At 47.3% G+C, this 12,162-nt stretch overlaps 1 protein-coding gene across 4 annotated transcripts in view; it reads left to right on the top strand.

Moving 5' to 3' along the window:
• DAB2IP (DAB2 interacting protein) overlaps positions 1-12,162 on the top strand; it is a 156,874-nt gene that overhangs the window by 31,650 nt on the left and 113,062 nt on the right. The window lies entirely within an intron of this gene.

A 12,162-nucleotide genomic window follows, 5' to 3' on the forward strand; every position in this document is an offset into this window, starting at 1 on the left:
ATTGGATTTGAACCAGCTGAAATCTTGTTGCTGTTCATCTCTCCTGGAGTATTTTGTGTTATCTGTGGGATCCCTGCCTCTCAGCAGTGGCTGAGCTCCTCTTATCTGTACATCTGAAAGGGATTTGCAAAGCCAGATGAGAATTTTCTCTATTTCTGATCTGTTTCTGTTGTGCAGTGGTGGTGTCACACAGCAGGTCAGGGGGGGCTTGTCCAGGCTGGGCAGGGTGATGGAAGGGCTGGAACCATGCAGCAGGAATACTTTCCTTACCAGTTTTGTTCCCACTGGAAAACTGATGATCTGTAGGGATCTGGGGGCTCCAGGAACAGCAGGAAAACTCAGGCTGGGGTTGCACAGCTCTGGGAGGGATGAGACCCAGTTTGGGAAATGGATTTTGCTTCCTGAGGTACAGAGAGAGCCACTCCCTCAGGAAAGAGCTGCTCTGGTGCTTCCAGCTGGGCAAAGCGAGCAGAGTTTGCATTTTCTGTGCAAGGATCTGAGGGAGGGAGGGAGGGGAGAGCTTTGTGTTGGGACTCCAGATGGAGCCAGCCTGCTTCAATGTGCAGCAAAATGTCCAGGACTTGGAGCTGTTGGCAGTGACAGCAGCTTGTTCAATGGTTCATGTGATGGCACCCTCTGTTCTGGAGCTCTCTGGTCAGCCCTGGTGCCTTTAACACATCCATCACATCTCAGTGTGTTTGTCACTCTGCCCCTCTGGGGGCCCAGGCTGCAATATCTGACCAGGGGCACTGCTGGGCAGGGCAAAGCCAAGCAGGAGGGAAAGGCTGCTCTGAGGAGGCTGATGAGGATAGAGATCCTGCCTCCAGCACCTTTAAACTGTGCTTGTTGGGGAGTAAAGCAGACAGGCTTCACTGCACTGGAAATCTCTGCTGGAAGGAGGACAGTGCCTGAAACCCCCAGCTCTGCTCTCACAGAGAGTCAGGACGTGCTGCAGGTAAACATCAGTTGGATAAAACTCTACCTGCAGAACCCCTGGGCCATCTGTTCAGCTCAGAGATGTGTGGGACTGCAGGAGGAATCATGGCAGTAATTAGAATTACTCCCAGGTGACCCATCTGATGCAGTGGAAGGTACTTGGGAGGCAGAGAGGGGAGAAGGAGAATTTGCAGTGACAGCAGCACCTGCTTGTGGCTGCACTTGGGTCTGTGGCTTTCTTCAGGATCCCTCCCTGCTTCTCCTTGCTCATGAACACGATGAAGGAATGGGGGTCAGTGGGAAGTGTTCTGAAAATTCCCTTTGCCACAGAAACCGCTCACGGTGCTCCATTCCCAGTCCCATCTCTGAGCCAAACGCAGCTTTGGCTTCAGGGCTTTCTTGTGTAAAACTCAGCAGGCAATCAGCTGGCATCAAAGCCCTGAGAATTAGAGAACACTGGAGTTCCTGATCTTGAAGGTTTAGTGTTCCTGATCCTTCTGCCTCTGTCAGCCTCAGACAGAAATGTCTTGCTCTGTGTTCTGTTTATCACAGATGCTTTTCAAGGTGTTTTATGAAAAGGATTTTTATTAAACAGACTTTCTTCTTCCTTTCCTTTGATGGCAGCTGTGAAGAGGAAACTGACTGATCTTCAGCAAAACCCAGAATTTCAGTGCACTGAACACTGAGCTGGGAGGCCAAGGTCAGGCTGGCTTTTTTTCTCAGCACAGGCTATTCAGATACACATCTGTTGAAAACAGCTGGAATTTAGTCTTTGTCTCTCTGTTTGATGAAATCAAAACCTTTTAAGTGATAAATGAGAGATCAGCTTATACCCAAATAATCAATACCTTGGAGCTTGAGGCACTCGCTTGGGACAAGGGAAGCAGCGATTGGAAAATTGTCCCAGCATGTCCCAGAGTGCCATAACAACTAAGGAGGTTTTATTATATTTAAAGCCAACTGATATTGCACTCGCCTCCCACTAATCTTTGCTAGCTGAAAATCTGTTCTGCAGCACGTTAACAAAAGTGATGTTGGACAAGGAATGCCAGGTGGAATTTCTCCCTTTCCACCTCTGCAGGACTTTGTTTTTCTTTTAAGGTCTGGGAGCAGGCAAGTGAGGAGCCCAGTACTAAATGTTAGCAATAGGCTTGGGTTTGTTTTGGTTTTTTTTTCCAAGGGTGGTGTCTTTTAAATGCCAGGAAAAGGAGACCTTCCTGCTTTACACTTTTTAATGATCATTGCTTTGTTTTTCAAGTCTCTTTTGTGGCATTTTCTGTTTCACCACAGAAGTCTTGCAGTCTTTCATTGAAATTTTAACAGCATGGCTGACAGATGCCCATAGAAAAGATATGCAAAATGTTTAAAGCTGTGCTGTTTATAGGAAATATTCACTGACAGCTGTGCTATTTTTAGCACCAGTGCTCCAGCTGAGACTTTGCTGTGTTTGTTCAATGCTTCATTGTCTAGTAAAAATCGAGACTAAATTTAATGACTTGGGAAGCGGTGTGTGGAGGAATTCTGGAATTGTTTTTATATTAAACAACGCATTAATCTCAGAATCCCTTTAATAAGCAAAAATTTAGAGTGAATTTATTGCAGGCAAATGTATTGGACTGACCCTTCAGCAGGAAGGAGGTGGCAGCAGTGCCTTGACTCCCTTTGCTCCTACTGCAAACCCTGACCTGCCCCACCTGCTCCAGAAATGCAGGAACATCCACACTCAGTGAATGTTCTCGCTGAGAAATCCCTACGAGATCAAAAATGAATCCAGTTGTAAAAGTTCCCAGGGGAATCTCTCAGGAGCACTGTCACTTTTTGCTCATCTCTCCCTTTATCTCTGTTTCCAGCCCTCTCCTCCTGGCAGTCCCATCCTTTTCCCCTGAGAGTTCCTGAGAGGGGCTGACTGCTCTGCAAGGAATGAAGGAGCAGATTTGCTCTCGAGTAATGCAGAATGAGTTTTTATCTGCAAGCTGTGGGTACTAAATGAGAAAGAGGTTAAAAACCCTGGTCTGAGTCCAAACTAGAATTGCTTCCAAAAACATGCTTCGAGGGGTTTCAGCAGACTTTTCATGATCACTCATGTATTAGAGTAAGTTTGTCTCCTTACAGCTGTGGCAGTCCAAACAATTTAGACACAGAGCTGCCTTTTAAAGCTTTTAAACCTGTATTTCCCTTGAAGGTCTTCGAGTGTGCCACTAATCCCCTAAGTTATTGCACTGAAGGCACTCTCTAATCCTTTAATTCACTCTGCTCTCAATAGAGATGGGAACGAGCTGGGTCAGGGAATGTTCTCATTTGGGCTTTATCAGTTTTGCTTTTTTCAGCTCAGACACTACTGAGGGTGGTTTGCTCTCCCTTGCAACACTGCAGAGAATATTTTAGAGTCAGACACAAATAGTTTGTGTGTTTGTGTGTATGCTTGTGAAAGAAGGTGCTCAGAACTCCTGACTCCTGTCACTGGTTTGTGCAGCCTCGGGGTCAGGCTTTTACACTGAGTTCCCTCAGGCCCCTTTGGGAACCAGAGAATGGAAAAATGGATGGCTCTTTGAGAGCTGTGAACCATTCCCCATCTAGAGCTGCTGAGGGTCAAGGAGCAGTGGCAGCCACAGGTCATTTCTGGAAGCTTTTTTCCCCCAGGCCTACACAAGAGAGAGATTCTGACTAATATTTCTTTGGTGCTGAAGGTGAAGCTCTGAGGTGATGAGCAATGCCAGACAAGTGTTGTGGTTTTACTAATAAGCATAAACTCTAAAAGACTTGTTAGAGCAACACATGGCCTGAATTTTGCAGGTTTGTGCTGCCCATTGGTTTTTTCCTTGCATGAGGGGCATGTTCTTATTGTAGGTCTGGTTTGGAGAGCCAGGCTGGGACCAGGAGCAGCTCCCAGAGGCTCATTAGGAATCCCAGGCTCTCACACTGCTGCAGAAGTTCGTCTTAAGTTGAGCATTGAAGCATTCAATTGGATGAAAAACATGCCCTGCAATTGTATGGACTTGGAGAACACTGACAGGAATAAAGACAACCAAAGTTTTGCTTCATTAACATTTGCACTGAAAGAGGAATCCTCAGATGCTGAGCACTTAATGTTTCCTTTTGAAGAAACCAATTTATGTGAAGTGCAAGTTTCTTTTGTACCTTACATGCTCATATTTTTGGTTTCTTACAGCATTTCTGCATCACTGAATTTCTTTTAGAGTCAGAGATCAAGCCTGGGCTTGTTCTGAAGTACCCAAATGTGCTAATAGGGGGACTGGTGTAAAATTTGGCATCTGGAGTTAAATTACAGGATGCTTCTTGAGCTTCTTGGTTTCTATAGGAACAAGTAATAGTCATCCTTCATGATTAAGCAGTGTCCATGGTAACCAAACGAGCAAGTTTTAAATGAAAGATCTTTTCCCTTTACATTTTTAGCAGTCAAAGGTTACCAATTATTACCTTTATACCCTTAGACAAGAACACATTTTGATGGGGCTGGTGTGTTTGAAGTGAGAACATTTGGTGTTCATTTACATAACTCTGCTTCTAGGATCAGCTAAAAGTCAGGTGAACACCAAAATGAAATTTCAGAGAGTGGGGTGAGGTGCATTAACCCCCCCAGGAGGGTGAATGTTGGTCACCAAATTGCTGAATTGCTCTGCAGGGTTGCAGTGTTGCTGTTCAAGTGCCCATTTGCTCCTCGGAGTGACTGGAGGGCAGTTCTGGAGGGAGAAATTCCAACACAGATCTGGCATATTTTTTTTAGGATGGAAAATGCAAATGTCAGTGTTGGTGTAGGTAAGAACATTTTCCTGCTCCCTCCTGTTTCAAAAATAGGTTGGGAAGTGAAAACACGACTGGTTTTTAATGTTCCTTGTCTCTCCTTGGCACTGGTGCTGTTTGCTTGAAAACTGCAGAGTGAGTGTGCAGCTGCCACCTGCGAGTGTTTGCAGAGCAGGTTTGTGGGAGAGGAGCAGAAATACCCACCCACCCCCAGAGGAAATAAAAGGATCAGTCACAATAAATTAGGATTTACATTCCACAATTTCTAATAGTGAAACAATTGCTAAGAGAGTCTGAGCAGCCAGGGGAGAGATGGATGGGGAACAGCAGCGAGCAGGGTGGGTTCTCAGCAGCGCTTTGGCACAGGGGGCATTGCCCAGGTGTGCAGAGCTGCTGTGCCTGGCCCAGCTGTGCACACACTCACAGCCACACGCAGCAAAGGCACATCTGTGGAAAGGATACCACTCATTCTGTAAGCATTATCTTCTGTAATGCCTATTGAAGTGCAGCAGACTTGTTTCTGTTTGCCAGGGGAACTCGGAGGCCTCCTGCATTAATGTTTGGAAAACCAGAAAATCCCTCTCAGCTCTCCCTAACCCTGTCCCCAGTCCTAACCCTCCATGACTTGAACTGAAGGAAGAACAGTGGTTCCAGACTTGGCTGTCACTGCTACTTTGAGTTGCTTCCTCATGACAGTTATTGCATTTTGGGGGGTACCAAAAATCACTGCCATCCATTACTTAAAATCCAGTATTCTTCTGTGTTTCCAGTGAAACTGTCTCCTAAATAGCCAGTGTTAGATCCCAACCTCCTGCTTTTCTGAGCAGAGTTAAAGTTCCTTGGCTGGTGAGACAATCTGAGGTGGGTGAGCAGGCTCTGGGCATTGAGACTCTCTGAGGCTGCTCTGAGAGCCACATGCACCATGCGAAATTCAAATCTTAATGTTTGGTCTATTATGCAGATGGATGTGAACAGAGATACGTGTGTGACCCCATTTATCTCTCTAATGAAGTGCCATCAATAGAACATCTGTTTCTTTGCTGTGGAAGATGAAACCTCTGATGAATCATGCTTATAAATTAAGTATTTATTTATTTAATTTGCATTTTACCAGTACAGACCTGTTCCAGCAGCCACTGTGCACGGCTGGAAGAGTGGCCTGGGAATTAGCTGTGGGAAGTTTCCATTTCTCCTGAGGGTGCTTCAGGTGAAGGGAGCTGTTCTGGCCTGCTCAGCTCAGCTGTCCAGGTCACTTCTGGGGAAAGGCCCAGCCAACCCTCACAGGCAGGGGACAGAGCCAGCCCTGTCCTGGGTGCTGTGTCCAGGTGACACCTCCAGAGACAGGGACAGGAATTGCAGAGCATGGAGGTTTCTCCTTGCCCTCAGATTGCCTCTGTGGATAAAGTGCTGCAGGAAAGCTCGTGGTGACAGAGCAGAATCTTTGCAGGAAGGTTCAGCATGATGGATGAGCCTAATTTAAATCTCCCCAGAGCTGACTCCTTGTTCTCCACACTCTGTGTTGCTTGTCTTTATCATCACATGGGAGGAAGCTGATGTTCCACTTCACTTTATCATCCTTTCCACTTTAACCAGGGTATTGGCAGTCACCACAGTCTGGACCCCAACCAGGATAGAATTTCAGCTTTTTCTGATGTATTTTTTAAGTCTGAACTTGATTTCAATTTCACCCTGGAGAAAAGGCTCCTAATGATATGCCGTTAGCAGAGGAGGAATTTGTTCTGTGGATATCATAGCAGAGGAAGATAAATATCATACATATTTTATTTCAGAGACTAATAATGAAAGAATAAAAATACCAGATATATATATACACATATCTAGTTAAAAAATACCAGACAGCAAAACAGAGTTTGTACTACAGGCTGCTCAATCAGCATGATTTGCTGTTTATCTTTAGAAAGGGAGGGTCATTTTCTGGATGCCTTCTGTTCTGTCCCTGGCACCAGGTCTGGGGACCTGTAGCTGTGCCTCATGTAGCTCTCAGAAGCTGCTGTATTTTCAGACCTTTCACAATGAGAGTTACCTCAGCTTTCCTTTCCCATTAGTGCTGTTTTCTTTCCCTTTTTCCCTTGGAGAGGGATTTTCCCTTGACAAGTGGGTTTAATCTGTCTCCTCAGGTAAAGGATGTGTTCACCTGGATTTCTGGAGGGCAGGACTTGCCCTGTCAGAGTGCCCGGCTGTGCTGGGATGGCTCCACAGCAGGGAGAGTGCAGGGAAAGCGCTCTGAGCTCCGCTGACCGTCGGGTGCCCCAGAGCCGAAGCGCAGCTGGAGGATTCCCCGCGCTGCAGCGGGGCCGGCCAAGGGCCTCCAGCTCCACCTAGTGAGGCACCGGGCCCGCGGCTGGCACGCGCATCCCGCGGGATCCCGCATCCCACATCCCGCATCCCGCATCCCGCATCCCGCATCCCGCATCCCGCTGCTGGGGCGGGCACTCCCGGCGGCTCCTCCCGGGCTGGGGACATGGAAATCCCAGCCCAGCCAGGGGCTGAGGCACCCGGCAGCCAGAGCCCCCAGAAAGTCAAGAGAGGAGCCTTTGCTGCTTGCACGCATCAAAAAGCATCGTGGCAGCTGCTGGGAGAGGAGTTCTCTTACTGGGTAATAGAGAAAATAGAGGAATAGATACATATCAAGTACTCAGAAAAATAGCAGAGCTTTTTTCAGTACTAGATTCAAGAGCCATTAATAGCACTGGCTCAGGGGCAGGATGAGGAATATTAAATCCATGATATCCAGGAACCTGACACAGAGATGAGGGGGGAGCCATTAAAGTGCACAGTGTGCCATGGCAAAGGTCAGTGCCACTCCAAATCGTTATTTAACAAAGAAAAAGCTCTTCTTTCAGGAGTTCTTAGTCCCACTTTGAGAGAAGATGGGAACAGATTTTAGCTGAGGGGACCAGTTTTCACTGATGTGAAACCATCAGTGTGTTCTGATGTTTTCTGGGATTTGTTTTCTGTATTCCAGCCACTTCTAACAAGGCTCTTCAGTTCACAGAACTGTCCCAGCCACCGTACTTGGAGCTGCAGAGAATTGTGTGGCTCTAAGTGGTGCTTCAGGTGAGCTTTGCTGCTTTTAGGCAGGGGCACAGTCATCAGAGACACACTGAATGTGGTGCTTTTGTACCACTGAAGTCACCTATGGGGGAAACAAAGGCACTGGTAAGAAGCTGGCTCAGTTTGGTGTCATTGCTGTGGGGAGCACTAACTGTAGTCATAGACTCAGTTGTTTAATTCGAAGTATTTGGTGCCAGAGTGTAGCCCAGAAGGCAAGTAATGATCCCAATTTATTTTTTTATTCTGTATGTAAACAGTTAGATAAGGGAGAGGGGTTTTTACAAGCTGTAGTTCTGTAAACAGTGTCCTTAATTGTCTGGAAAGGTCATGAGAGCATGAGAAAATGTGAAACTATTTCTGCTTGGAGCATGAAATGACTGGGGAGTAAATCAGTGATTCTGATGTGGAAGAGTTGTGGGTACAGCCAGGGGGATTGCTGGGCTTTATGGAAGTTTATGAATGTTTAAGCCAGAGATTCTAAGATGCAAAAAGAAACAATTTTATTCTAAGATAAGAAGCAGGGGTGGCATGGCTTCCCCTAGCCTGGAGAATGCCCTCTCTGTGTTCATTAGCTTTGCTTTCAGAGGAATCTGCTTGTTCAGAGGGCACCAGCACCTGCCCTCAACTTCTGCTTCATGACCATTTTCATTTAAAAGTCTATTTTATTGCCTAATAGAGGTTTGGTTTTTAATTAATTTTGTGTGGTTCTGACATTGCTGTAAGGAATCAGCTGGAATTCACAGGGTCAGCAGGGCTGTGGGTGATACATTCCAATAAATACTGCAGGTACCTGAACCCCAAAGGTGGCCCTGCAGCTGCACTCCTGGGCCAGCTGATGGGAGCAGGAAGGGCTTTCATAACCTCTCACAGCCTCTGTCACTGGAAATCAGACATTTTGGCACCTCTGTTTCCCACTCAAAGTTCTTCATGCCTTGTGAAGAGGAAAGTTGGCTCAGCTCAGTGTTTATTATTTTCTGTCACTGTCTATTCCGCTTTTTAAAGTGCCTCTATTCCCTTCTAAATCCCCATTTGGATTCAGACTAAAGATCCATCTTTTCTTCTGGGCTCCTGTGGCCACCCAAAGCTGTCTGAATTGTAGATTTTTCTGCAGCCTCTCCTGAGTATGTGGAATCACACAGACACTACAGATACCTGTTCTCCAGGGATTGTTCTTAATTCGTAAATGCTACCGTGAGCCACGTTAAATCACTGTCACCCTTCCTCCTCCTCTCCTCTCTCTGGTTTGTAATAAGGACTTATTAGATAATGCAGAAATTAGAGGAATAACACCTAAATTCATTAAGCAATAAAATTAATTCGCGGCCTGTAATTGTACGAGCAGGAGACCGGTAATTCCTGTTCGCTCTGGTTTCACAGAAACTCCACCCTGGCAGCGCTGGGGCAGCGGCGGTGCCGGGCAGTGCCCGGTGGGGCAGGGCCGGGCGGAGCTCAGGAGCGGCTCCGTGCCCGGCTCGGGAGCAGCCTGACCTCTGCAGGGCTGCCCGCGGCACCTTTCCACCGCCTCTGCGCTCCGGGCAACTCGGAGTTTCCCGCATCACCTGCAGAGCATCTGGTGAAGTTTTGTTGTGCTCCAAAGTCTCCCTTCCATAGCCCATCCCGCGGCGGGAGCGGGAACCTGCGCTCCTGCCGTGTCCCGGTGCTGCTGCCTGCTCTGGCATTCCAGGCATTCCTCCCCTTCTCGCTGCCTCCGATGAAGTCATCACCTCTCCTTCTCTCCTTCCCGGCTCCTTCCGAGTGCCATGGCATGAGCGCTGCTCACCAGCCCGGCTTCCTTCTGGTGAGTTCAGGGAGACCATTTCTCCTTGCTGACTTCTCTCCCAGCACTCAGGTTGGACCTCCCTTTGTTGTCTGGAGCTGGAGCAGGTTCTTATCAGGAGATCAACTTGCTGGGAAGTGCCTGCTTGTTGTTATTCCATCCAGCAGCCTTGCTTTGCTCTTGTTCCCGCTGTCTCTTCCACTGGCTGATCCCTGGAATTGTGCGAGGGGGGGAGTGTGAAGAGAGATGAACAAACAGCAGTTGAAGTATTTTATTCTCCATAATGAGAGCGTAATCCTGGTGATCTCTTGGACTAGTTGGGATTCTCAGGAGCAGGTAATGCAAATGGAAGAACACCTCACTTGCTAAGTGAAAAGTAAACAGTAGTAACAGCTGTTTGTGTGTTTGTTACACATAACAACCTGCTTGGAGCAGTGTCTGAGAAGTGGAGTCAAAGGAGGCGGTGATGTTGGGTGGGTTAAACAAGAGTTTGGGTGCCGGGAGCTGCTCACAGCCTGTTCTGCTGCTGCCCTGGAGCCCTGGGGAGATTGCTGTGCTGCTCCATAACGATTCCACAGCATGGAAAACAGGCATGGAAGAGTGGAGTGAGGATTAATTATTCTGTCAGTTCCAGTGCCTTGAATAAGTTAACAAACCAAATGCGTTTATTACTGTACAGAAAGAGTTTCAGAAATACTCATAAGCCCGAGGTCCTAAATTAATGTGCAGTGTTTGCAGTGCTGTGTGTCCTCTTGGCAGTGGGATATGTTCAACTTAAAAACCTCCTGGTGCCTTCCACAGCCAACAACGTGTTGGCCCAGCTGTGTGGGGATAACCTGGGAGAGCTTTCAGGGGCTTGATAATTTCAAGGAAGTTTCTCTTTGAAGATCTTACTCTGCACAGGGGGAGACCCAAAACATTGCAGTCTTCTGTAAATATTTGGAAAAGCAGGAGGCCCTGTTTATTTCTCTCTCTCCTGTGTTGTATAACGTGGCTGAGCCCTGGGCCCTCTGTGCTATTGAAAGGTGACACAGAAGTGCCACGGTGTCTGTCCAGACAAAGATGGAAGTTCAGGAGAGGTTGGGAAGAAAAGGCCAAAATCAGACACTGAATCTGATCCCTTGAAGCTTGCTTATTTTATGCACAAGTGGGCAAATGTGACAGAAATCACAGAAAATGGGGCTGGAAGGGATTTCAGGAGGTGTGTGGTATCTGTCTGCCCCAGGAGAGGGGAGGAAAGGCAGCCCATTGTCCCTGAACCTCGCTGGCAGGGAGAGCTCCCTCTCTCTGTGACTGTCCATGGCAAGATGGGACTGCTTCCAGGGCCTAACCCAAATATCTTCTGCTGCAAATGAAGACATTTCTTTCTCAACCTCTAGTGATTGTGGAGATTTTTAATTACTGGCTTACAGTGCCCTTTTCCATGGCCCTGGGCTTGCTGTGGCAGCGTGGCTGATGCTAGGCCCTGGGCAGAGTGACCCAGCCTGAGATGGTGCCTCCAGCCCTGAAAAAGTAAAAAGGGCACTTAAAGCTTTATATATTCCTACTGCTCACCAAGTAAATGCTGTACATTCCTGGAGTTACTAATTTACCTGTAAGCTATTTTTATTAACCTTTAAAACAAACAGCTCCCCCCCATCCCCTCCAACACCCACACCCACCCCTCCTTCTGGTTATTTCTGGTTTCTTACAGAGGGTTTTGTAACATCTCTCCTGCATGAAACCCACAGTGCTTAAACAGAGCTAAAATGGAGATTTGACTCCAACCATTTCATGAACCATAAGTTTAATAATTATAGGAGGGTTTAGGTGCTAAGCCAGCTCTGTGTCTGGTCTTGGGTCAGTGATGTGTTTGCTGGTTCTGCTTGGGGTATATTTTAATGATGAAATAAGCTAAGCTGGGGGGCTCTTACCCCCATACAGGGGCTTTCCCTCGGTGCTGAGCAGTGTTTGGGGCTGGGAGCACATGGGGAAAGTAATTTCTTGTAGCTGCCTTTCACATAATGCCATCGTTCCTGTTTTCCAGCCAGGTGTGTGAGAAATGCTTTAAACAAGGTTCATTTTTCTGGTCATTAAGAAAATGCAAAGCAGTTTCTTCAGTTGTCATCTCGAGCTCACTTTCAAAATGCTGAAACCAAGTAGTTCTTTATGACAGTCCAAAAACAAAAGAAGGTTCAAAGGAATGGGGTGGGAGCCTGAATCTTCTGAGAGGAGATGACACCAAAGGATTTTACTGCTTGAGATTCAAAGTGCAGCTTTCTGCAGAGAAAGTGCCCCAGCCATTTGAAGGCTGGCTGGAAGCTGGGAAGGCAGAGCTGCTGCTTTGGGCTGGCTGAGCTTCACACAGGTTACGTGGCAACCAAGGAAGATGTCACTGAGCCAGCACCTCAGCCCATCCATGGCTGGAATCTCAATCTGTTCTTTTGGAGTGGCTTAAGACACATCTCAGGAATAGTTGGGTGGAATTGCTGGTGTTAGTTGTTCCTTACAGTCAGGCTTTGGCAAGGGCAGAACCTTGCTGAGGAGACAATGACCATGGAAATGCTTGGCTAAGGAGGACTCTGGAATGGTTTTGGGAAGGGGAGCTTGTTACAAGGTCTGGGCATCACTGA

The sequence above is a fragment of the Agelaius tricolor genome, unplaced genomic scaffold (assembly GCF_023055355.1).
Source record: "Agelaius tricolor isolate 1412-34295 unplaced genomic scaffold, bAgeTri1.0.p SCAF_38, whole genome shotgun sequence".
In the NCBI taxonomy this organism is placed as follows: domain Eukaryota; kingdom Metazoa; phylum Chordata; class Aves; order Passeriformes; family Icteridae; genus Agelaius; species Agelaius tricolor.